Genomic DNA, 27,729 nt, shown 5'->3' with positions numbered 1-27,729 from the left:
AACTTAGCAAACTAGGAATTGAAGGAAATTTGCATAACTATAAATAGTATCTACCACATTTTGCAGCATACATAATATTTAATGGTGAAAACTTGGAATATTTTTTAACTTTAAACAATTGTTATTTCACAAAGGTTGTTACATAATTGGATATTGGTCTACTCTGAACCCAATTATTCTTACTCTCCACAGAAAGGCTGCTTCTTAGCTTCTCATCTGTTGATGGCAATCACTAAAATCCTGATTTTATCAGAATAGTAGTAAAAATGCCTCAGTGATTTAAGTTGAAAGCAGTACATTGGTACATGGCTCTTATACTCATTTACCAGGAATGTAACAGTGTCTTTATTCAAAAATACAAAATAAATTATCAGTAGGCATGGGCAATGACAGCAGTAAATCGTTCTATGTTGTCAGCTGAAACCAGTAACTGATGGTTATAGTGATTTTCTTAAACATCAGCCAGCCTTTTCTTCAGTCATCTCCTTCAACAGACCTCTCTTAAAGTTACTGGTGAGGAATGCTGCCTCGGGCTTCCTCTCACAGCTCATTAATGATGGTAAAGCCCTATTCTAGGAATTAGAACATGCCACCTCCCACAGCACTTCCCATTCCACGCATTCTGCCTGTTCCAGGATCCTTCTCTTCTTTAGGAATTTCTGTGACTACAACTTCTGCTGTAGTTAACAGAGAGGCCACTCCAGCAGCATCCAGTAATGCAGTTCTTACAACCTTAGTTGGATCAATGATTCCTTTTTCCACCATATTCACAAAATCTCCAAGCATAGCATCATAACCAACTTCTGAAGAACTCTGCAAAATGTTCTCAACTATCAGTGATCCTTCAATACCTGCATTCTTAGCAGTGGTCATTGCAGGAATTTTGAGTGTTTTTAAAATAATTTCTATAGCAGTTTTTTGATCTTCATTAGCTGGAGTTATTGAATCCAAGACTGGAAGGCACCGAAGCAGGACACAGCCCCCTCCCAAAACAATGCCTTCTTCAACAGCAGCTCGGGTAGCATTAAGGGCATCTGTAATTCTGTCTTTCTTTTCATTCACTTCAACGTCACTTGTCCCATCAAACTTTAGCACAGCAACACCATCTGAGAGTTTTGCCGGACGTTCATTCACTTTTTCCTTTCCATTTTCACTAGTTGTGATATCCAACTGCTCGAGGATTTCTTGAATATGCTTTTCAATTTGAGCCTTGTCACCTTATCCTTTCAAGAGCATGGCGTCACCTTTGGTCACAATGACCTCTCCAACTTTTCCTAAGTCATGAGGCTGAACATCTTCAAGATTTAGAGTTAGTCCTTCTTCTCCCAATACTGCACCGCCAGTAGCAATAGCCATGTCTTTAAGCTGGTTCTTTCTATTGTCACCAAAACGTGGAGCTTTGACTGCTACAGCCTGAAGACCAACTTTCAGCCTATTCAAAACAAGTGTACTTGGAGCTTCTCCATCCACATCTTCAGCAATTATGACCCAGGGCTTACGGTGAGCGTTGGCAATTTCAAGAGCAGGAACAATGGACTGGACACTAGAAATTTTCTTTTCACTCGAAAGAACATAGGCAACTTGGAATTCACATTTTGATGTATTAATAAAGTATGAAGAGATATACCCTCTATCAAACTTCATGCCTTCAATAATTTCTAGTTCATCATTCAGTGTTTTCCCATGCTTTCCTGTGATAACGCCCTTTCTTCCAACCTTTTTCATCGCATCAGAAATGATGTTGCCAATTTCTTTGTCTCCATTTGCAGAAATCGTAGCAATCTGGGCGATCTCTTTCGGGGTTGTCACAGGTTTAGACTGCTTCTTAAGTTCAGCAAGTACAGCATCAACAGCTAACATCACACCTCTCCTGATTTCCACTGGATTAGCACCTTTGCTAACCTTCTCGAAGCCTTCCTTGGAGATAGAGCGTGCCAGTACAGTAGCAGTAGTGGTGCCATCCCCAGCCTCTCCGTTTGTGTTACTGGCAACATCTTGAACAAGTTTAGCGCCAACATTTTTATATTTATTTTTTAAGTCAATGGACTTTGCAACAGTCCATCTTTTGTCACTTTGGGACTTCCCCAACTCAGTAATCACTGTCCTTCCCTTGGACCCCACAGTAACAGTTACAGCATCGGCTAAAAGGTCTACACCTTGAAGCCTTAAGGTCGGGCGTCTGCACCAGATGTTACATCTTTGGCATAAGCCCGAGTGAGATGAGGAACCAGGGCCCTGGACACTGGCCTAATCTGGCGAAGGACTGCGGGCAATCAAAGCCTTTCTGTGAGGCAGTGGCACGGCGTGCAGGCAACAAGACAGGTCGTCGGCAGTGGGTGAGGGCGGAATTTTTTTTTAAGATCAGGAATAAGACAAGAACATCTGCTTTCAGTGATTATTTTTACGTTTTTTTCCAGAGGTTCTCGCCAATATAATATAAAAATGAAACAAAAAGCTAAGGCATACAGAAAGATTAAAAAGGAGAGACTATAATTGTTCTTCTCAGACATTATGCATTGTATATTTTAAATATTAAATGTATGTTAAAAAGTCTGTAAGCTAGCAAGAAAGTTTAACAAAGTTATTTGATAAAAATCAAGATAAAAATGTAATTGCAAGTTTCTAATAGTGATGGGGTTGCTTGCATTGAACCAAGTCTCCTACTTGGAGCAATTATAAATTCTGAAGAAAAAAAAATTTTAACTATCTTTTGAACAGAGATGAAAAACAAAAATTTAGAGCAATCTCAAATTTTGAAAGAAGGGATCTTGCCTGGGGCAAATTAACATTTATATGGCTTTCTGCCTAAGGAACTCCCTGATGCTCTCTTGGAGCATATAGAACTAAATCAGAAAGCAGCAGCCTCACTGATCTACTGTCCTTAAAGGATCTGTCGTTCCTCAGATTTCAGGCCACCTGGCTATCCTAAAATCTCAGCTCTAGGATGGGTTTAAGAAAAATTATGATTCTGTAGTTTATCTAGAATTTTCTTGTTGTTAGGGCAAAGGCACCACTCTTTCCCATTTTCTACAAACTCACATAGAAGCAGAATTCCCCTACCCCACCCACTCTTTCACAAAGCCCTGCCCACGTTCCAGAAGGGCCAGCTCCCACTTGATGCCAGGTTTCAGGTGCTGGCAGAAAGACTGCCCACAGATAGATACTTTTTAAATTTAATATCGTATTTTTCACATTGCCCACCATTACTCACAGTTGCGACCTCAGGATGAAGCTCCCTCAGCGTTGCCCTCCGAGCCACCGAGGGAAAACGGCGGGGCTGGCATCTGTCCTGCCACGTTGCGGCGTGGAAGCCGCTAGAAGAGCCTTAGGGAGTTGCTGGGTGCACTTCCCCCCCTTCCGCTTCTTAATCATCCAGCCCCAATCAACATTTGAGGAGCCTTTCTATTTTTTTTAATATTTACTTTATTTTATTTATTTATTTATTTGGCTGTGCCGGGTCTTAGTTGCAGCAAGCAGGATCTTCATTGCCGCATGCAGGCTCTTAGTTGTGGTATGTGGGATCTAGTTCCCTGACCAGGGATCGAACCTGGGCCCCCTGCATTGGGAGTGTGGAGTCTTAGCCACTGGACCACCAGGGAAGTTCTGAGGAGCCTTTTTTAAACACTCAGGCCTGTTGGTTTCAGAATGTATTTAAGTGGTGCTGCCACATTATGTTGCATGGCACAGGGGACTGTGAGGTCTTGTTATTTCCCCTCCTCCCACCCCTGCTCTCCATGGTGCATCTGTCTTGAGCAGAAGTCTGTATTTTCTTTTTAGAGTTATTATTTAGGTAGGGTTCATTCTTGTTCATTGCTATGAAGTATTTTGTTGTATGAATATATCGAATTTTACCCATTCTGGTTAAAGATGTGAGATAGATACACACACACAAACACACTAGAGTATTACTCAGCCATAAAAAAGAATGAAATAATGCCATTTGCAGCAACATGGATGGACCTAGAAGTTACCATACTAAGTGAAGTAAGCCAGACAGCAAAATATAAATACCATACGATATTACTTATATGTGGAATCTAAAATATGAGACAAATGAACCTATCTACGAAACAGACTCACAGACAGAGAACAGACTCACGGTTGCCAAGGGGGAGGGGGGTGGGGAGGGATTGGGAGTTTGAGATTAGCAGATGCAAACTATTATATACAGAATAAACAGCAAAGTCTTACTGTATAGCACAGGGAACTATATTCAATATCCTATAATAAATCATAATGGAAAAGCATATGAGAAAGAATATATCTATGCATAACTGAATCACTGCAGTGCAGCAGAAATTAAGACAACATTGTAAATCAACTATACTTCAATAAAATGAATTTTAAAACATATCGCCCATTCTGTGTTTAATAGACATTTGGGTTGTTTCTATTGGCTAATACAAAATAAAATAGTCAAGAATATTTTTGAAAAGGTCTTTTAATGCATTCTATTGACGGGAAATTGCTGGTCTTCAGGAATATGTATATTCAAGATTAAGACATAATGCTAAATTCTTTTCCAAAGTCCTTATACCAATCCTTTTCCAACCTTGTATGATAAATCCAGTTATTCCACATCTCTCCATAACAAAGCTTTATGATACTTTATAAATTTAAACCATTCTGGTGAGTATAGAAGAGCCTCACAATTTGAATTTCCCTGATGATTAATGCGGTGAACAGTTTCATATGTGCAATGGCCACTTGGTTAGTCTAAACTTTTAAAGTGCCAGTAAACATCTCTCATCCATGTTTCTATTCATTTGTCTTTCTTTTTCTTACCAGTCATATTTGTTAGCAAATACCTTCTTCCACTCTTTGTGTCACTCTCTTAAAGGTATCTATTGATGAACAGCATTTTAATGTAATGCTACTTATCAACATTTTTTTGTGTCTTGTTTTTAAAATGTTTTTCTACACTCAAAATCCTCAAGAGATTTTCCTCTTCAAGAATGTCTTGGCTGTTTTTGGTCCTTTGCATTTCTTTGTAACTCTTGGGCTCAACTTGTTAAATTATATTTAAAAATATCTAATATATTTATTAGCTGATTTGAATAATTTTTTCCCTTCGATTTTCAGGAAATTTACCTATGATGCTTCCACATGTGATATTCTTTGTACCTATCCTGCTCTGGATCTGTTGTGATTCTTAAATATGTGGCTATAGATGTTTCATCACTTTTGCAAAAATTTCAGCATTTATCTCTTCAAATATTGATTCTTTCCCAATTTGCTCTCTGCTCCTAATAGAGATCAATTGCATATATGTTATAACTTTTCACTATGTCTTCATGTGTCTCTTATCTATGTTTTACCATATTGTTTCTCTTGGTGCTTCAGTTTCCCAATCCTCCTTCCTCCATGTTAATCAGCTTTAAACTCACCTACCGAGTCCTCAGATTTAATTATTTTATATTTTAGTTCTAAATTTTTCTTAGATTTCTTTTTGTGAATTTTAACTTTCTGGTAAAATTCTTTTCTTCCATTTTCCTAAATATCTTAATCACGGTTATTTTAAAGACCCTGTAAGTAAACTCCAATACTATATGTATTTCCTGTGTGTTTATTTCTACTGTTTTTTTTAATCTATTGGTTTCTGCTCATTAGAATGTATTTCTTGGTATAAATTTTATTTTTATACAGTTGAATATACAGTAGTTTTATTGAGTGCAGGATATTTTATATGAAAATTTCTAGAAATAATTTAAGGACCAGAATGATGATATCTTTCTTTATAAAGGATTTAATTTTGCTTCTGTTCCTCTATTAAGGCATGTGGGGGCAGATTATACAGTCTGTACAAACCTGGGCTTCAGTTTTGTCAATTCTGTTCTATTATTGTGAGCAATCACTCATAAAGCGCACCCATTCAGTCATCCAATTAAAAGCTAAAGTCTGTACCAGGGCCCCTTCTCCTTGGAAACCTTCATACTCTAATTTTTTTCTCCTTCCCTCTCTCTCCAGCCTGGCACTATGAGACTGCCTAAAGCTTTGCTTAGTTTCTTGGCCTCTTGGTCACCTTTCACCTGGTTTACCCTCTACTCTGCTTCTATTATACTCATCTTAGAATCTGGAAAGATGCTTAATATTTGGCAAAAAAGCTATGCCAGATGTTGGGCTAATTTCAGTCCCTCTCTTCTCTCTCAGATCTTAGCCTGTTAGGTTCTCATGACTTTCTGATTGCTTCCAGTTTCTATAGTTTTGTTTTGCCTGAGAAGCTTATTAGAGTAATAAGAACTTACACAACTGTAGGGGAATCTGGAAAACAAAGATCCAAAGGAAGAAATTGAAGAATCAGAGACAATTCACTAACTAGCACTCCTGAAGCCAGGTGCTCCCATTTGCTGAAGTGAGAACACAAAGGGACGTTAGTGGAGAGGCCTATGGAAGGCCACTGCTTCTGGATCCAGTGTGAAGCTTAGGACCACGACTGATCATCAGGGCTAGCAATCATGAAGAGGAGTTAAATATGGTGGGGAAAAGAAAGGACAAGGTGGAAACCACGGACATCTCTGCATCTATTTCTCACCACGTCAAAAATCATAATAAACTTCAAAGCAAGATGCCAGCTGCTTCACTTCTACCTTCCAAATCTCATACAACTTTCAGTTTGGCCAACTCTAAACTGGAACCATACAGAGAAAGGGATTCTGGGAAACATAGGTCTAACCTAGCCAAGTTGACATGGTACAAAACCATTAGAGATATGACAAAAATTTCACCCACAGGGAAACCACATAGCCAGTAAACATACTGAAAGATGCTAAACTTCACATTTATTCAGAAAAATGCAACTTGAAAACACAAGGAGATACAGTTTCACATGCCTCTCATTGGGTAAAATTAAAAGTGTTAATGAAGATCATATAATCCTGGCAGAGTGGAAATTGGTTCAACCACATTAACAAGCAATTTGGAATATCAAAGAAAATTGAAGATGTGCATACCTTTTAACCCAGTGATTCTACTACTAGATATACACTATTCACACATGTATACAAAGAGAAGCTTACCAAAATGCTCATAGCAGCATTGGTTTTAACAGGAAAAGAAAAAAAAGAAGAAAATTAAATGTCTGTTAGTGGGATTCTAGATAAACATTTATTCATATAACAAAAAAGACTATACAGTAGTTAAAATGAAAAAATTAAAACTAAATGTATGAACATGAGTGAATCTTAGAAACCATATTGAAAAGCAAGCTGCTAAAGAATATATAGTGGAATAGCATTTCTATATTTTTTAATATGCAAAATAACACTAGTACATATATTTATGGAATTCATGTATATGTACTAGAAATATAAAGCATTCCAAAGAATGAGATCAAATTCAGAGGTGTGAAATAAGGGAGAGTTCACGGGAGGCTTCCATCGTATATGTGATGATTTATTTCTTGTGCTTGGTGTTGGCTGCATGGATGCTTGTTTTATTCTCTCAATGCTTTTTCTCTCCAAATTTATTTATCACTGAAAAAAGAAACTTGATCTTGCCACGTATATTTCATCCCACCTGCCTATGAAAGTAGTCAGTTATTATTACCTACTCACTCCACAGGCCAGAGAATCTTCCAAACCTTAATTATTTTCCCTGTTTATTTAAAGTTTTTTCTCTCTCTTTATATAAAATTAACCATAGTTGTTAGATATTTTTAAGGCATGGTTAAGGCTGAGCTCTGTTCTTTTTTTAATTCGATAATACTATCTCTGTGACTTTTACATTATTAAATAAATTTAGATATGTTTGATATATTTTTCTCTACTCAGTCTTATCTTGGAATTGATTTAAATAAAAAAAATAAAGGGGCATTTACTGAAAAGAATTTAGAGGATTTCTACCTTTTGTTAAAAAATTGAGAACACTTGCTCACTGGAATTCTAGGTGGTGATCTGGAAGGCAGAGCAATCTGGTAGGGCTGCTCCATTGGAGAAAGGGGGCTATGACATAGAAGGAGAAACAAACGAGGCATCCAGGCTTTGGAATCTAATAGAATGGAAGGGAAGAAACAAAAGGAGGAAGCAAGATGGGAGAATGTTGTGGATTGTGTGAAATGGTCCTCCCTCACAACCCCTCAAACAGTAGATTCTAATATAATTTTTAAAAGAGTTGTTATGGACTGAATGTTTGTGTCTTCCAAAATTTAAATGTTGAAATCCTAAGCCCCAATGTGATGATATTAGGAAGTGGGGGCTTTGGGAGGTAACTAGGTCATGAGGGTGGAGCCCTCATGAATGAGATTAGTGCCTCTATAAGATGACACAGTAGACCTTGCTCCCTGTCTTTGCTCTCTATCATGTGAGGATATAATAAGACAACCATTTGCAAACCAGGAAGCAGTCCCTCACCAGACACTGGATCTGCTAGCACCTTGAACTTGGACTTCCCAGCCTCCAGAACTGTGAGAAATAAATTGTTGTTTAAGCCAGCCAGTCTATAGTATTCTGTTGTAGCAGCCTGAACTAAGACAAGAGTGAATTCTCCTCAAGAGTGAACATATTCATTCTTTCAGTCATTCATTTATGTGAAATTAGTGAACATCTACTATGTGCCCAGCATTGTAGGAGGTGCTAGAAATACAGAAATAATTATTTGCCCTTTGAGTATTTAGTGGGAAAGGCATACAATTACAATCATTGTGGAAAAGACTGTATCTTACGTGATATGGTAATATAGGCCATCCACATGCCTCTAGGTGAGGTGCTGAGGAAAGAGGCCCTCATCTGGAGATGGGAAACTTTATTTTCAGGTTGTATATCTTTTATATATTGCCTATTTATCAGTTTCCCTCTTTTATAAATGAGGATAATTTCCATATCCACCTTACAGAATATTATGAGAGTTTAATTACATAATTTAGGTAAAGTGATTAGTGAGTTGTCAATAAACATTAGATTTTTTTAAAAAATTTAATAAGTGGACTATATATTTTAGTGGTTAGGAGTTTGGTTTTTTTTTTTTTTTTCGGTACGCGGACCTCTCACTGCTGTGGCCTCTCCCATTGCGGAGCACAGGCTCCGGACGCACAGACTCAGCGGCCATGGCTCACGGGCCCAGCCGCCCCACGGCATGTGGGATCTTCCCGGACCGGGGCACGAACCCGTGTCCCCTGCATCAGCAGACGGACTCTCAACAACTGCACCACCAGGGAAGCCCAGGAGTTTGGCTTTTTGAGTTGAATAGATTAGTTTTGAATATCAGCTTTGCCATTTACTATCGTGTGTCCTCAGGATATACCTTAATCTTTAAGCATACCTTCACTTATAAGATGAGAATTATGACTGTTCCTTTTTTGGTTTGCTGAGATGATACAATTTTAAAATGCATGTAAAGTGCTTATTAAAGTGCCAATCTATTTTTCAGTGCTTAATGAATGCTAGCTATTTTAAAATAAAGGATCAAAGATACCACCAAAGCCTTCATAAGCATATAAAATGGTACACATATGTATCATATTACAGAACAGACTTGGCCAGGTATCTTAGAGGTAGAGCCTAAGACAGGGATTCTTTTTTTTTTTTTTTTTAACTCAAATTAATTTAAAATTCAACAAATCAACCAAATAAATTAAAAACTCAACACAAACTATTCATTATCATTTAGGTATCTAAATATACTACTTCATCAAATCATTCTGGATTATAAACATGACAGTAATAGTTTATACATATGAGTTTCTTTCACATCAAGCTGTAAAATGTTTAGCTCATTAATCTTATACCACTGTGAGGAAATTTGAAAAAATGATGACAGCCTCATCAGTAAGTATAAACACACTAGAATATTATTTTCTAAACTGGGTCACAGGTCTTTGGTCAAAGACCGGGTTCAAGTTGTTTGTCTTCCTGCAAGGACATGGAAAGCATCTTGAGTGATCCTTATAATGTGGACTTCTTCAGCCTAGGGATGTCGACAGGTAAAGATGATACATTAATACCCATTTTATATTGGATTAGTCCATCTCAGGTCCCATTCTGAGATTCTTTCCTCCCCGTATTGCTTGGAGGTTTTATCCCCGTGGTGGTGTCTACTGCAACAAAGCTGTAGCTCTACCATCTTCATTCATTCACTCAGCCCTTCATTCATTCACATATTCATTGATTTTTTTAATATTTATTATTATTTTTAACATCTTTATTGGAGTATAATTGCTTTACAATGGTGTGTTAGTTTCTGCGTTATAACAGAGTGAATCAGTTATACGTATCTTCCCATATCTCTTCCCTCTTTTGTCTCCCTCCCTCCCACCCTCCCTATCCCACCCCTCTAGGTGGTCACAAAGCACAGAGCTGATCTCCCAAGACAAGGATTCTTGTTCCAGTGATTTATTGAGGAAGTTCTCTCAGGAGAGGAGAGGGAGGGAAACAGGATAAGGGAGTGGAACAAACTAATGAATAATGTAGTCCTAGTTAGACACTAGCTTCAATCTGATCCCTTGGGGGAAATTTCAAAGCACAAATTGCACCACAGAGTTAGTTCCACTTTATGGCAAGTGGACCAGCCACTGTACTGCTGTGTCAGTCTGTCACTGATTGACTTCTTGAGGGAAGGGAGGGGGGAGTCAGCCTTCTAGGAAAGAAGTTCCCTGTTGGAACTTCTGGAAAAGGGACAATGGTGAATTATTATTAGTCAACAATCCAGCAACAAGGTGATGGATACAAATGGATAAAGGCAAATTTAGTGGGACACCAACAGCATGCACTACACAGCAGAGGGGAAAAGATAGGTTAAAGGTCTAGATGTACTATTGTTAATGAAATAGTTTAAAGTTTAGCTTCCTGGAAGTCAAAGAAAATAGGGTTTTAAAGTTTTTCTGGATTTATAAAAGTAATATGATGTCTCCTGTTTGGCTCTCTGGAGCCATTCTGCATCTTTCTTGCTTTGGGCTGTATCTCCTGGAAACTGGAATGTGTAAACTGCATCAAATGCTCTTTTGATATTTGGCTTTTGATGGGGTCAGGCCCATAGGACTACTGGAAGGAGAAAATGAGCAAGGAGAACTCCATGCCTGTGGGGTTTATGTGAGCTGGCTGTGTGCCTGCTCTGGTCACAGAACCTTCAGGGAGCCCGCTCTCTTTTTGTCTTTTTAGGTAGAAGAGTGGTAATAATGCTTTCTGTTGCTGTCTTTACACTAGAACACACATACGGCCTACATTACTGTAAAGAGTTTCCTGGGAATTCTTTGGCGGTCCAGTGGTTCCTACTCCATGTTTTCATTGCCGAGGGGGGAAAAAAAGAGTTTCCTTCTTAAACTTTCTTCAAAGTACTCAAATTAAGTTTGCTACTTGTTTCCTGACTAATATACGTGGTATATCATTTAATTACATAAATGACTATCTTCCTTACACTAAATTCTAGACACAATTTATTACCTGAATATATTCTGACTTAAAATACATTGAATATAATAGACTGAATATGTGAAGTATTCTTCCAATAGCCATTTTTCTGGAGACCTTTCATAGTGTTGAACTAATACTGAATTGTAATTCATCAAAGTTATTACTATAGAAAATTAAAATAATATATCCCAGGAAATTGGTACATTCGCCTAGCCTTATTACATACGCCTATATGCAAATGAAATCAGCCTGAAGACTTTGGCTTTCCCAGCAAATCAATCAAATTCCAAGTCAGTTAATTCTTCCTTTAAAGTACACATGGTTACCAAAAATTTTCAAACATCTAGTTTTTTAAAATCTAAGGATATATGTACAATGTCTCTTCCCAAAAAATATTAAGCCATACTGACAGAAATTAAATTTCTAGATAAATGAAGAATTATACCATGTTCATGGATTGGAGGACTAAATATTATAAAGATTTAAACAAAAATTAATTTAAAAATTGAGTGCAATCCTAATTAAAGTTTCCATGGATTTTTGTAGAAATATATACTGAAATGCAAATAACCAAGGCAACATTGAAGAGAAACAAATAGGGGCGACCTGTTCTATTCAATGTCAAAATAATTTTGAGGGGCTTCCCTGGTGGCGCAGTGGTTGAGAGTCCGCCTGCTGATGCAGGGGACACGGGTTCGTGCCTCGGTCCGGGAAGATCCCACATGCCGCGGAGCAGCTGGGCCCGTGAGCCATGGCCGCTGAGCCTGCGCGTCCGGAGCCTGTGCTCCGCAACGGGAGAGGCCACAACAGTGAGAGGCCCGCATACCACACACACACAATAATAATAATAATAATAATAATAATATTTTGAATTTCTAATTCGATGTCAAAAGAGCTACAACAAAAAAGTGCGGTATCGGTGCAAGGACGGATGAATAGGCTAACGGATCAGAACACAGTGTGCAGAAACAGACCTGAATGAATACGAATACTTGATTTATGTCTAATGTGGCACTGCATAACAGTGGCAAAAGGGCAGTCTTTTCAATAAATAGTGTTCTGTTAGTTGTATATCCATATGGAAAAAACAAAGCTCAACTACCATCTCACACAACAAATAAAAGTCAATTCTAGAGGGGTATAGAACAAAATGTGAAATGTAAAAGAAGAAAGTATCTAGAAGATAACAAAGAAAATATCTTTATAACTGTGGGATAAGCAAAGATTTCTGAAAACATAAAATATGCTGACCATCAGGGAAAAGATTGACAAAATTGAACTAGCCCAAATTAAGAATTTCTCTTTATCAAAAGACACCATCAAGAGAGCAAAAAGTAAGTTACAGAGGGAGAGAAGATACAACTAACAGAAGAGTGATATTCAAACTATAGACAGAGGTTCTAAAAATCAGTAAGAAAAAGACAAGGTGATAGTAACATGGCAAAAGACTTGAAAAGTCACATGAAAAGGTGCTCAATATCATTAGATATCAGGGAAATGGAAGGTAAAAACATAACTTCCGTAGTTGTGTAATGGTATGCCACGAGAACGGTAAAAGCGAAAACAAAAGACAAAAAAATCAAGAGTTGGTAAGAATATGGAGCAACGAGCTACTATAAATTGCTGAGGAGCAGAGTGTAAATTGTTATTGCACTTTGGAAAGCTGTTTATCAGTATTTACTCAAGTTAATCATAAACATAGTTCATAATCCCACAATTTAACTGCTATCTTTTATACCCAGAAGAAATGCACACATGTGCACCAAATGAAAATTTCAGTAATATTCACTGCAGCATTATTGCTAATAGTCCCAAACTGGCAATAACCAAAATGTTCATCAACAATAAAATATTTAAATAAGTATACATACATGGTAATACTATTCAGCAATGAAAATTTTAAAAACACTGTTACACACACAAAAAACAGGTAAGTTGAGTGAAAGAAGGCAGAAACATCGTGCTAATATTGTTCGATTCCATTTGCATAAACTTTAAACTGGCAAAGAACTTATCCATGGTATTGTAAACCCTAAGATTGGTTACCTTTAGGAAGAAGGAAGGGATTAATAATTGGGAAGGGGTCCAAGATGGAGGGTGGTGTTTCTGGGCTGCTGGTAATGTTCTATTTCTTGCATCTGTCATGGTTACACAAGTGTATTTACTTTACAATAATTATTAAACTGTACACTTTTCCACTTATCTGTTAGTATGTTATACATCAATAGATTTTTTAAAATTATACAGACTCAAACAGAGGATTTTTTTAAATTATACAGACTCAAACAACAAGTTGTAGTGGTCAATTTTAAAGCTTTTGTGGTAGCAACTTGGACTAGAAAGGCTCTCTAGAAAATCTAATCATTTTGACAATGTTCCTGCTTAGTGATGTGTATATATTTGTGTGTTATCCAATATATTATTTATGTGTTATACAATATAGTTTCTATATTACTTTAATGTGCCTACTCATAAGTAAAAGAGAAAATGAAAGGAAATGGATATTGTGGAGCATATACACTATGTAAGGCACAATGACAGGTGCTTTATACTTTTAAATAAAAATCCTCAGAATACCGTGGTAGTTATTATTGTTCACATTTTTCAGGTTAAGAGGTTGAGACTCATAAATGCTAAGTAACCTGCCTAAGGTCATATATCTGAAGGCTATATATCCAGGGACATAGCTAATAAATGTCAGAGTCTGATTTCATATCAGATTGTTTAACTCCATAGATTGTATACACTGGACATGGGAAAGATCTGAAATTCACTGTCTGGCTTTACTGTCAAAAGCCCTGAACTTATGCCATAATGCCATCATTTACTCCTGTAGAACCCTGGAGCAAGATACTTGACCATTCTGAGCCTGGGTTTCCTTATTTCTAAAATAGAAAACTGGAGATGTTGGCGCTCCCCCCAGATCCTCTTGACCATCCAGATCACCCATCCCCTATCTGCTATGAGTATTGATTGACAATGACCCCCTTCTCCAGAGAACTGCCCCCGGAGTATTGGTCATACAGGAACCTCCACCTGTCCCCGGAGATCTTGACCAATGCCTGACGGGTACAATAGGTCAACCTCTTGCAACAACGGGGTCCAACTCTGTGGAGCAGTTCGTGCTCAAAGCTTTTCAGTGGGAATAGACTGAAGCTTAATGACATGAACCTCCGTTGAAACCGCCTTCTTGCTTAGTTTGTATTTCCCATTCTGTCCCACTTCCCTCATGCCCCCTTCTCCTGAGGGCACTTTTCTTTTTTTTCTTTTTTAACATCTTTATTGGAGTATAACTGCTTTACAATGGTGTGTTAGTTTCTGCTTTATAACAAAGTGAATCAGTTATACATATGTTCCCATATCTCTTCCCTCTGAGGGTACTTTTTCAATAAATCATTTGAAAAGAATCACCATCTCAGTCTTTGCTTTTAGATGACTTAAGATAAAAATATCCACTAAAATAGTATGAGAATAAAGTGAAATAAATATATAGGAACTATTTTAACTGTAGAGTACTATAAAAGTTCTATATGAATATTATGCAGAATTATAAAACAAGTCAAGTTCATTACTTTTATACCTTTTCCCTTGAGTATTGAAAACTATCACCTTTTAGACTTAGTATACTTGCATTCTCTCTTCTCTCTCACATATCAAAACAAAAAATTAGTTTATGCTTTTATTCCTTGGGGCTTTGGCTAATTAATCAAAGTGTTTCAGTCTTAGGGTCATGAGGTATTCAGGAGAATGAAAAGAAAAGATGGGTTTGGTTGGCTTCTCTTGGTCATAGTGCTTTAGTCTGGTGAATATATTTTGCTTATCTAGAGGTATTCACAGTTTTTGCTCAAGTATCTCCTAAAATAATTTTTAAAAATTATATTTTTAGTTGTTAACTACAGTTTTATATTGAAGGCTTAATAGTTAAACATGATTATAAGTTCTAGAAAATTGTATATTGCATTTGTGTGTTAAATATTTTTCATCAAAACATTAGAGCAGCAAACTAAACTTATTTAATTTAGAGGGAAAATATCTGGTTCTTAATTGTGAAACCAATAATCTAAATTAGGCTTTTCTGTGAGGGGAAAAAAAAACCCTGATTGTTTTCAATCACAATAAACATATAAATATGCATTCCCACTATCACTTCGCTTCTGAATTCTAAGATATATAAGTAATACATGATTTGGGGGAGATAAAGTTGCAGGATCCTAGCCATCAGACTCTCCCCTAGATAAGAAAGGGCACTTTTCTCTCCAATGTTTTTGCTGATGCTTTTCTAGCTTTACCATCTTGTGATTCTCCCAGTGTCACTTCTCAAATTTTCTTTGTTTGGCACCCCAGAAATGTCTTGGGATAACACACCATACTGATTTCAGATGAGTGAGGGGAAGACAGAGGGGTCTGCGAAGAGAGATATGGAAAAGAAGTGGTAGGTCCCAGGAGACACTCTAACAGATTAGTTTTAAGAAAGACTAAGTATGAACTTTGAGGATCTGGAAAATGGACCTCTGAAAATATTCCTACCTGGGTAACCTCTGGAAAGCCTTCTTATGTCTGCAGGGCTATGCATTTCACCACCTTATCCTCTAGGTCACCCCACATGCAGCCAGACGCTTAGAGATAAGGGACCTCCCCGAACTCTACCCAGGATTTCTCCCAGGTAGAGTTCATAGCTGAGAAAATGTGTTACTCTTTGTATCCCCTTGTTATTTATTACTCTTTGGTGGCATGTAACTGAAATTCAGCACAACTTCAGTGCAAAACAGGAATGAATGATAAGAATGCATTGGGGACGTGTATATGTATGGCTGAGTGGCTTTGCTGTGCATCTGAAACTATCAACATTGTTAATCAGCTATACGCCAATATAAAATAAAAAGTTAAAAATAAATAAATAAATAAATAAATGACTACTTGGAAAAAAAAAAGAATGCATGGGGTCTCATGGTGCCCAGGAGCCATCATGCAGCCGGGCCTCAGGAACATAGTGGAATCAGGAAATGGAATACTAGCAGTCTTTCTTCTGTCTTTCATCTCTGCTCTTCTCTGCATGTCTGATTCATAATTCTTTCTCTAAAACCTTTCTCTGCTTTTCTGATCTATAAGGTAGAGTAATATGGCTGCTGAAAATGCCTTAGTATAAATTTCATCTATCTTCCAGGGAAAGACTGAATCTAATTCTCCAAAGAAAGGAATCTTATAGGGGAAGAGGGTATCATGCACCCAATCCTGATGCATGGAACTATGCCCCCATGATTCATGTAAAATCATAGGGTTGAATCAGATTTGAGATGAGGCTTCTGAACAGATAACACATTCAGCATATACCCAATTCCTTCCTAGGTTGGACAGAGAACCTAGCCACAAACACTTAGGACAATTTGCAGTTCTAAGTTGAGCCAATGTATTTCCTGTCTTAGGAATATTTTCACATTAGTCTATCCATAAAGGGACTAAATGCTGTATTCTGAGACTTAAGAACTTCATACAATAGAAGGGGTGTTATTTGAGGATTGCAAATGGGAAAGGAGTGAGACCATCTGCCCTTGAAATCACATCATACTTACTTCTAAGATGGTAAGTCCATTGTGGAGAGGAGACTAATTTGAAGTGATATGAGAGAAAAGATATAATTGTTAAATCTGCATACCCTCAATGAGGTGTGGTTGTTTTCCTTGCACCATGCTTCTATCCTAGTGGCTTTCAATCCTGAGTAGCAGATGTTCTCAGTGCCCACCCATATCTTCTCCAAACCTTTTCCATTTTCATGCACAACAGCTACCTGCGTGTTTTCACCTGCATCTCCGTTGGAGTGATGTTCTCAGACTTCCCTCGCCTTTGCCTCAGTACAGAGAGAGCCAAAGGGGCCTAGGAATTTGCGTTGCCACCAGTGACTACTGGGTAAAATACTCAGCTCTCTGGTCCCTGATGGGGACAGCTTGGAGGTGTGACTTATAAGTCTGCAGAGGTCCCCTGCAGGACTGAACCAAGTTACCACCCCTGGGTCTTTGCTCAACACTAGTCTCTTGCCTGGCTTCCTTCCCTTCCCTGTCACTTGACATAATTTTCTGTGGTTTTTCCTTGGAACATTCTTTAATAAATCACTTTTATACGAATCTTCATCTCAGGCTCTACAGCTAGGCACCCCAACCTTAGATACTGCCTATCCATTAGAATTACCTGGGAAGTTGCTAATAGAAATTCTTCACTTAGGCCATGAGTGAGAGAAACAGAAACTACAGAATTAAATCAGAAACTTTACTTTTTAATAAATATATAATTTGGTCCTATGTGATGTGTTTTTTTTTTTTTTTGTGTGTGTGTGTGTGTGTGCATCCACATGTGTGAGAAAGAGACAGATTGACAGAGAGACTGAGAGATATAGATACAGAAAGAGACATTCTTTCATGATATTTAGAATAACTACTGACCTTGAATTAGAAAAAGTATATATATTGTAGGTACCAGTCAGGATTTGAAAGAGAACCAGAAGGAGATACATATATATGTATCTTTACATGTGTATGTGTATATTAAGAGATTTGTATAAAGAACTGGCTCACACTGATGAGTCTGAAATCAGTAGGGCAAACTGGCTGGCTTGAAACAGGCAGGAACTGACCCTACAGTCATGAAGTAGAATTCTTTCTTCTCCAGGAAACCTCAGCTTTTGCTCCTAAGGCCTTCAACTGACTGGATGAGGCCCATCCACGTTACCAAGGGTAATCCCCTCAAAGTCAATTGATTGTAGATGTTACCACATCTACGAAATACCTTCACAGCGTGACCTGGACTAGTGTGTGGTTAAATAACTGGGTATTGTAGCCTAGTCAGGTTGACACAAGAGGCTACTCATCATATTGCAGGACTAATAAAGTAAGAAGAAAAAAATTTGTTTTGTTGTGTCAAAATAGTACCAAAATGAGGCATTCTCAGAAACCACTCGGCATTTACGCAGTATAATAAGTTTGCATAGTGTTAAACTGGTGATATTAACTTCTTATAAAAGGCAGTGACTCAAAAAAATCAACTCTCTATATACTGTATATCTATATATAGACACATTCATATTTTTAAATAATCTGCTCACATCTTTGAAAATTAGAAAAGAAGTTAATGCTTCTATTTGTAGCTAAGACACATTAAGAGGGCATTTCTTTCCAGTCTGGTTTGTATAATATTAACAACTGCCAGTGATCGCCCAACAATACCCATCTACAAAGGCACTAGAGTATTGAGAGTGAGGGAGAAACCAAGCCTTGGCCTAAGAGGGAGCTGGCAAGATTACAAGAAGTGGTAGTGACACCAGGATTGGGTGTAGGACCGCAGGCCCTAGGGAAGATGTAGTAAGATCAAAATCGAGCCAAGTGGAGTATAACTGATTCAGTCCAGTGGAGGTCATGTGGCAGAATAGGAAAGGTTCAATACAAGAAGCAGGTCAGTAGCCACAGGCACGCAGGAGTATCTTGGCATGTAAAAAAGAGCTAAGATGTTTGTCCTAGTCACTAGCTATCAAACAGTAGCATGGAAGTCCCACGTGGGTTAGATTATTTAGAACTGCTGATGGCATTATTACCCTTTATAAATATTTGGCCTCCCTCTGATTTTGAACATGTGGGAGGATCACATACCTGTGCCCCCTTGAAATAAGGTGTGGCCAAATGAGGAGTTCCAGTCAAATGTAGTCATTTGTGAGTGCCACTTCTGGGCAGAAGCATTTGATTGCTGGAACTCAGCTCTCCAGGGCTCTCCTCTCCTGCTGGGTGACTGTGAAATGCTGATATGGGTGCTTCTGACTGATTGAAGCAGGCTGGAATGCTGAGCCAGCACACGGAGGATGACTGCCCTGGAGGGTGGCCCAAGCCTGCAGAGAACATCAAGCTGTGTTAAGTTACTGAGATCTTTACATTTTTATTGCAGCATAGCTTATAACCTGAATGTGACATGGAAACAGGCATAGAGCATATTCAATTAAAAACCTTCGCACTTACCAAGACTCTTCAGGCAGAGTCAGTCTCTGCCTCTGTCTCTCTCTCTCTCCCCCTCCCCCACCCCTATCCCCCCCTCCCCCTCCCCCACCCCTATCCACCCCTCCCCCGCATATACTTTTTTCACTCTTTTTATTTTTGGTATTGAGTGTGCTATAGAAACAACTGGGATGGGCAAGGATGGGAGCATCTTATAGTCATTTTTTTTTTTTTTTTGCGGTACGCGGGCCTCTCACTGTTGTGGTCTCTCCCGTTGCGGAGCACAGGCTCCAGACGCGCAGGCTCAGCGGCCATGGCTCACGGGCCCAGCCGCTCCGCGGCATGTGGGATCTTCCCGGACCGGGGCACGAACCTGTGTCCCCTGCATCGGCAGGCGGACTCTCAACCACTGCGCCACCAGGGAATCCCTTATAGTCATTTTTTGAGGAACCATCACAATCAGGTGTCAACTTTTGAAAACTCACAGAGGGCATGAAGTCACAATCTTAGCTGCTCTTTTCTACCCCTCGTATGATTCAGTGAGGCGTTTTGGGGTTTGTAAGGTACAGAAATCTCAAACCAGCTCTAGAAAACAGGATTTGTTGTCAAGATATTGAGGGGTCTCATAAACCCAGAAAAAATTTAAACAACCAGGCCTTAGAACAAAAAGGAAAACAGATTTAGGAATCTCTTTGTCTCTGTCTCTCTCTCCTCCCTTCACTCCTGCAGAATCTGAACGATGGTCCCTCTGGCCTGAATGGCTTCATCTGTTTACCCACCTTGCACATGAATCATTTGCTAGTGGCCATCTCAGTTCCAGTCTGCAAGACCTTTCATTCAAACAACCACCCCCAACTTTCCTCTGAATTTTTAAGTCATGTTCTTCCAAGAGAGTATCTGTTTAGCCTAGCTTACTTTGCAAATTAGTTTTGGGAAGTTAAGGTCACTGGTCCTTAGATGTTCTCTAGTTAGATATTCACCGACCCTGGTCCAATCCTCTGTGATGACAGCAATTGAACCTGTGAATTGATGATCACTCAGCAGGTGCCGTGGCTGGGGCATTTTATCTAAGATGGGAGTGGGCAGGACAGGCACCTGAAAGCCTATCTAGCACAATTTCCCTGACTGTTTACACTCCTGTGGGCTGGACCTCAGGCACACCCTGAAAGAGAGAAGGAATCTCTTTTGAGGGTCTGCTTCTAAACAACCATCACCCAAATTCTACCCACTTCCTCCCTCAAAATTGCTAATGTCTGGCCTAATTTATCACTAGGGAGTCATTCAAATGTTTCAAACAATAGAACTCTTTGTGTATTTGAAGAAAGAGGAGGTATGAGTAACACTGTGCCCTCTCCTGGATTTACACACATAATTATTCTTACAATGGGGACATGTGAGAGACACACCTCACATGAAAATGGAATTCCTGAATTCCCATCCCATTTCTCATCCTGGAGGTCTGAGTCAATTCTTTTTACTCTTTTAAAGTTGATTTTTGTAATTAAAAAAAAATCTAAACATGAATTTCTATTTTTCTCTACAAATGCAAAATGATTACCATCATAAGATTAGTTAACATCCATCACCTCACATAGTTACAATTTTTTCCCTTGTGATGAGAACTTTTAAGATCTACTCTCTTAGCAAATTTCAAATATATGATAGTGTTACTAACTATAGTCACCATGTTTTACATTACATCCCCAGAGCTTATTTATCTTATTTCTGGACATCTGTACCTTTTGACCACATTCACTTAATCCTCCCACCCCCAACCCCCTTGAAATGCTTATTTCAACTGCTGAGAAAATAAGAAAAACTAACCTGGGCTAGCATTGTAAGCCCATTCTTTCAATAATCAGCTGTTAACCATGGAGATTCAAATGGGAACAAGACATATTCCCCTCCCTCGAGGGTCATGTCATCTACTTTCAGGAAGACAGACAAACACATCACAGACATAGCATACCGGCACATATACTGTCAAGTAATTATAAATATAAAAAAGGGGCTAAGTTAGTATAAAGAGGCAGAGACTGATGAGGTGCTATTTTAGATAGGTATAAAGACTGCTTTCTTAAAATCACCAGTGAACTCACCTTCTGTCAAAACCAGTAGTCAATTCTCAGTTATCGTTATACTCAAATCTTCAGCATTGTTGACACTTCGTTTGCTTGACCTCAGAGATACCACATTTCTACCCCAGAAGCTACTCCTTTCTGGTCCCTCCTCTTCTCCCTACCGCCTAACTAAAATAAAGAACTACTAAAGGGCTTCCCTGGTGGCGCAGTGGTTGAGAGTCCGCCTGCCGATGCAGAGGACACGGGTTCGTGCCCCGGTCCGGGAAGATCCCACATGCCGCGGAGCGGCTGGGCCCATGAGCCATGGCCACTGAGCCTGCGCGTCCGGAGCCTGTGCTCCGCAACGGCAGAGGCCACAACAGTGAGAGGCCCGCGTACCGCAAAAAAAAAAAAAAAAAAAAAGAACTACTAAAATGCCACGACTACTCACCAGCCTGGCTCTTTCCTCTCAAGTCCAGATGCGTATATACAATTCCCTATATGCCATCTCCACGTCCACATATAACATGCATCTCAAAGTTAACATATATGCTCTTCATTTCCAATGTTACCTCTGTCAGGAAATGGTAACACCATCTTTTTTTTTTTTTTGCTCAGACCCCAAACCTTGGAGTTCTCGACTCTTTTTTATTTTCCTACAAAGTCTATCCAATCCATCAGCAAATCTGTTAGCTCTGCTTTAAGATATATTTGGAATAGGATAGCTTTCACTACTTCCTTCTAAACTCGATAATCCAAAGTACCTTATTTCTAGCCTGGATTGTGACAATAGTCTCTTACTTGGTGCTCCCATTTCCACCCCTGCTCCCTTCCAACCACTGCATCCAGGGTCAGTTCTTACAAAAGATTGAGGATCTTCTTTAAGTTTAAATCATATCCTATCCCTTTCCTAATAAAATACTGCTTATTTCACCAGAATAATGTTTATAAGTTTTTTATGTTCTACGAGGCCCTATATGATCTGACCCTACATCATCTCTCTGACCTCATCTTGTACCACTCTCTCTAGTTCATTGTGCACCAGCTACACTGACCTCCTTTGACAGTTCTTTAAAAATGTCAGACTCTTACATCAGGGCCTTTGCACACGTGGTTTCTTCAACCTGGAACACTCCCTTTCCAGATAGCTGCATAGATACTGTCCTTACTTCATTTGAATCTCTTGAAATACTACCTTCTCAGAGAGGTCTTCCCTAAACAATCTGTCCACAACAGTAACACCACTTTGCCAACCACTCCTTCCACTGTTGTTACCACTGTACGTGATTTTTACCGCTTCGTTCACCTGTATGTGTAATTGTTTTTAATTGTTACTTTTAATCATCTGTCTCTCCTCACTGGAATGTAAGGTTTATGAATGGAGAGACCTTGATATTTTCCTACTGTATTCCCAGTGTCTGATATGCATAAGTGTTCAATAAATGCCTATTGAATATAGGATTTCCAATAACCATGAATACTAGCAAAATAAAACCCCACTAATTAGAAGTAAATGGGAAGATGGCTAGACTGAGTGCAAGATTCTTTTTTAGTAGAATGTTTACTTGCAAATTCATGAATTTCCAATCGATAATGGGCAAAACTTACTTGGGGTAAGGTTAAATTTCTCCTGGCTTTAAAGAGTGAAACTCATTTCTAGTTACTATATTGATTTTGTATATGCAAATGTGCTTTTAGAGGGCTTGAGAAAGTTTGTCCTAAATTGATTTATCAGGTCTTCCACAACATGGTATCTTTAGTTTAATTGCTAAGTCATTTGATGTTGGTCTTGAAGTTGTTCTCAAAGCACTTCAAGTGTAAACTTCAGCTCATTTCAGGTCAACTATTCTGAGTTTAGAAAAGCCAGAATACATAAAGTTTTACAGCATGAATAGTTCTTAGATTATCAATATAATACAACGTATATAGTTATTTTAAATGTGAACATTTATGACTTGACACCATTAATCTATTCATAATTTTTTAATTAATAATAAAATTAGAATTCAAACTATCTAGGAGAAAGGGCTATAAGATTTCTCTCCAGTTTGTGTGTATGTATATATAGATATAGATATATAGATAGATATAATATATAGATATAAAAATATATTTTTATATCTATATTAGTAATATTAAAATATCCCTGAGAGTAGGGGCTGTGGTACTTACTCTAGTGCCTCATATATTGGATGACAATAGACTTTTTAAATTCACTCAGCAAAATTTGTTGAGCATTTACTGTGTGCCCAGAACTGGCATATGAGATGAAGGTATAAATACAAATAAAACAAATATAAAAATATGTTTATTAAATCCAAATTAATAATGATTGCCCATAGTCTTGCCAAATTTTACATAAAATATATCCTCTCCATATTAAACTTAGCATACAATTCCATTAGTTATAGATTGGTCCCTGACGGAGAAAAAAAAAAATTTATTCCTGAATACATTTGGTATAACAATTTTTTATGTTCTTTGAAAAATAACTTTCCTAAATGAGTAAAACTATCTTCTGGAAAAAAACAAGGCTCAATAAAATTTCAAGAGCAATCCAAAAGATAAACAATAAGAAGCACTTTTAGTTTAAACCTCAAATAAAATCCATGTTGAATATATATTTCATAGAGACTCTATAGTGAATAGGGTAGAACATGTTAAAAGTGCATGTCATAGGAATTAGCTTAAAGATAATAAATCGAATTCTCATACGTATTCATGGCTCTGCCAGGATTGGCTGTCTACAAGGTCCTTCAGCACTATGCTCCCTCATCTCAGGTGAGAATAGGTCAGACATGCTGCTGTCTGCCATCAACTACTCTGAACGAAGTGCATGTCTCAGAAGAGTTGAAACTGGAAGTTACTATTCAGCTCTTAAAGTCAAAATGATAGTAATTCATCCAAGAACCAAAGGAAAGTCGAAAATTTCAAAAGCTGGTTATTCTCAAAACAGGATACAAAATGAAATATCTTTATTTATTTTCTTTAAAAAAAAAAAGCTTCTAGATCTAGCAGAGCACTTAATAGCAAACTAAAACATTATTCATTTATTCATTTACGATAATTTGTACCAATGGAGGTAAGCTGTGACTTGGAGCATTTGAATGCATAGATGACTCCAAATCCTCAACAGTTTCTTTTCTCATACATATTTATGTTCATAATTAGTTTTGATGAAGTAGCACCTTACACCTAAATGTTTGCAGAGATAAAATATGTACAACTCTTGTATAACAAGACTTTGAGATCCTTGAACGAAAGGACTAAATCTTGACTCCTTTATACATTTATGCATTATCTAGCAGCACAGTACCTTGCACAGAACAGGTGTTCGAAACACAACTGGCAAATCAATAGTTCTTTATAAAAAAACAAGGTTTGATGCTCATGTGTTTAAAAAAATAATATTTTTAGTCTTCTTGTAGTTATATAACAGATACACAATAATTCTGGATTTTACTTTTTGAACTAACATAAATAAATAAACATAAATTTTGTGTGCTAATTTGGTGATACTAGCTCCCCTAACGGACATATCCCCACATTTCAATGGAGCAACACTAAGAGTTTATTTTTTCTTCATGTAAAGTCCAATGCAGATTTCTAGTATGTGGGCAGCATTTCTCTATGTGGTAGTTTAGGCACTGAGCTCTTTCCATTTGAGGTTACACCTCCTCCAGGACCCTAGAAGCCTCTGAATCCAGCTATAGGATGGCAGCCCATGGGCTAGAGAATGCATATCTGCTGCTTAACGGCCTTAGCTGGAAAATGATGAAACACTTCAGCCCACAGCCCATTGACCAGAACTAGTCTCATGGACCCACTCAGATGCAAGCAGGTGCAGGCCGGGAAATGGAGTCTCTACCTAGACAGATGCTTTGCAGAGAGAAGTATACTAAAGAAGGGGAAATACAACGTTTGGTAGACAGTAAGTTTTTTTTTGCCAAGGTTTTTTTTTTTTTTTTCTCTTTTTCTCCATAAATAGAGGACATTGTCAAAGTCAGCATCCAGGAATTGCAGTAACTTTTTGAAAATGTAAATTTCATGTCTAAGGTGATCTGATGCAAGAGGTAATATAATCAAGGACTGCTTGGGCAATCTAACAGAATAAAAAAAATCACCAGTAGCAGATAGTAGGACACCTGAAAATATCTAAATAAAAAAGATGATTTGGCTCTATCAGTAGGCCAGCTACGTGGACATAACTAGTCTCTAGTTAATATGCTGCTGTCTGGTTTTCCTTAGAGTAGGGTTTAACTTTGATTAAGAAGATGTGTCTGTGTTGCAACAGCGTGGAACCAGACACACGCATTAAAGGCACATGATGATAATAAGATGTGTTATAAAGTGATTATGATTCATAACTTTTTTTTTTTACCACACATACCTCAGTTAGGAGGTGTCCTAGACTTGTAGCAGACTGAAGGGTGTGCCTGAAAAGTGTGCCTTAATTTCCTGTTTCATAAAACTTTTCTATCGTGCTGACTTTTTAAGTCTCTGAGCTTGGTTCAAAGGTATTTTTTTTCTTTTTTTAAAAAAATACCTGAGAAGTGAGTCCAAATAATGGTGGGAACTGTACCTCTGTTTGCAATATGTGGGAAAGAACGCTGCGGCATTGGAAGTGAGCATACCTGGACATGGTTTCCTATTCTTGCCTCAAGCAGGCCCTCTTCTTCACCCACAGGTCTTGGCATCCCTGCCTTGCTGTGTGCCATCTGGCCAGGGACCAACTTCCCAAATCTGCCTTAGCAACTAGCTCTGCCTGTGCTCAGGAGGCTGTTGTTAACAGTCCCTTCCTGAGGCAATACACTGGCCTCTCAGAGCTCATATCTTTATGACAGTTCTACTGGACTAGGCTTTACTACTGGCAAGGGCCCTTTTCAATTCCCCACCCCACACAAATTACCTATCACAGTGTCTGGCATATAAAAAGAGCAGGATACATATTTACTGAATGTACTGTCTGACTAATTACCACAAAACAATCCTAGGGTTGTGAATTGGGCAGCAGAATTTGGAGCCAATGGCAGTCTCCCTAAGTCAGGGACATACCTTGCGTGGTCTCCTTTTGCTAAAAAGGCCTCCATAGAGGCTCACCTGCCTCCTAGTTTGAGCTCCTATTCCTTGCAGGCCACACCGCTGAAGCCACACTCCATTGTCATCAGACAATTCCTAAAACTTCTTTTCGGGTTTGAACTTTCACTGTTGTGGCCTCTCCCGTTGCGGAGCACAGACTCTGGACGCGCAGGCCCAGCGGCCATGGCTCACGGGCCCAGCTGCTCCGCGGCATGTGGGATCTTCCCGGGGCACGAACCCGTGTCCCCTGTATCGGCAGGCGGACTCTCAACCACTGCGCCACCAGGGAAGCCCTCGGGTTTGAAATTTAATCTAATCCCTGTCCCCAGCCTCTGCTGGTCCTTGGTCCTTGGTCCTTGTTGCTGAGGTTGGTTGGGGAGAGGGGCTGTGGAGAGGTGACCTTCTTGCAGAGGGAAACCTGCTCCTCATTCTGTGGCGCAGCAGGCAGGTCAGAAGGGAGCATTTGGGCCACTGTCACGCTTTGCCCTTCCACACCTCCCATTCCATCCTCCACACTCCTTCCAACGGGAGGATACCAGAATGGGGACCCACTTTGGGCTTCAGTGCCCTGCAGGTACCAGGAGCACCAGGTGGTATCGGGTGCTGGGAAGGGAGATGGGAAGGGAGACGTGGGGTCACCATTTACGACCAGTCGCGGGGTGTGTAGTGTCAACAGGGAAAAGGCGACCCTCTCTGGTGTTTCTCCCGCCCTCGCATCCCCATTTCTCCCTGGAGACCAGCAGGGCTGACCCAGGTAACTCAGAGTTGCCCAGGGTCGCTTGGACTCCCGTCCCAATCCTCAGTGGACAGCCCGGTCCCCCGTCCTATAGCGTCCCGCACTCTCCGCCACGTCCCTGGCCGGAGACACTCGGGAGCGGCTGTTCGTCGGAAGGTGTGGATGCACGGGTGGGAAACATTAATAACCACTACACCACGCCCCACAAAAGCCCCAACAGGAAAACCACCGTACACCCATCACAGGCAGAGTCCATCTCTCCAAGGTAAGTTGTTTATTCGTCCCCGTTTTGGCGCTTCTCTCTGGACAGCTGAGGCAGCGACAGCAGCTGTGCGGCGGGCCCCGGAGCTCCTCGCGCTCTTCCTTCCTCCGCCCTCTCTCGGTCGCCTCTCACCCCCACCCCCTTCCCTCCTCCCTCCGCCTCCTCCCTTCTTGCCCTCTCGCGGGCCACGCACACACCCGGAGACACCCTCCGCACTTGGCTACTCACACTGCGGCTTAACCCAGCCGACCAGGCACGGTTGCCAGAGCGGCGCGGGGTG

The 27,729-nt window shown here is 39.3% G+C and overlaps 1 pseudogene; it reads right to left on the bottom strand.

The window, feature by feature from the left end:
- Positions 1–579: 579 nt before the first annotated feature.
- On the bottom strand, positions 580–26,462 carry LOC114903073 (annotated as a pseudogene).
- Between the last annotated feature and the right edge of the window lie 1,267 nt (positions 26,463–27,729).

Source organism: Monodon monoceros, unplaced genomic scaffold, assembly GCF_005190385.1.
Source record: "Monodon monoceros isolate NGI ecotype Baffin Bay Population unplaced genomic scaffold, NGI_Narwhal_1 Super_Scaffold_20, whole genome shotgun sequence".
Lineage (NCBI taxonomy): Eukaryota > Metazoa > Chordata > Mammalia > Artiodactyla > Monodontidae > Monodon > Monodon monoceros.
Note: the sequence above shows the minus strand (reverse complement) of the source record. Positions and strands in the feature narration are given on the sequence as shown.